The following is a 301-nucleotide window of genomic DNA, read 5'->3' as shown; positions in this document are numbered from 1 at the left end:
TATCTCCTTGTTCCGCTAAAAAGAGCTCATGTTCCACCAAAAGACCTTTGCCTCTTTTATACGGCATGTATACGATCCGTAATCGATTATGCAGCACAAGTTTTTCATTACTCTCTCCCTGAATACCTCCACCAAGAACTAGAACGTATTCAGGAAAGATCCATGAGAATCATTTGTCCTGGTATGCAATACGAACAGGCCTTAGCTATTATGAATCTTCCAACTGTGAAAGACCACCATGAAAATATGTGTACAGCAACAGTAAACTTTTACCACCCCGCTATGTAAGCTCTCATAGCCG

This window comes from Stylophora pistillata, chromosome 9, assembly GCF_964205215.1.
Source record: "Stylophora pistillata chromosome 9, jaStyPist1.2, whole genome shotgun sequence".
Taxonomy (NCBI): Eukaryota; Metazoa; Cnidaria; class Anthozoa; order Scleractinia; family Pocilloporidae; genus Stylophora; species Stylophora pistillata.
This window is presented reverse-complemented; position numbering follows the sequence as displayed.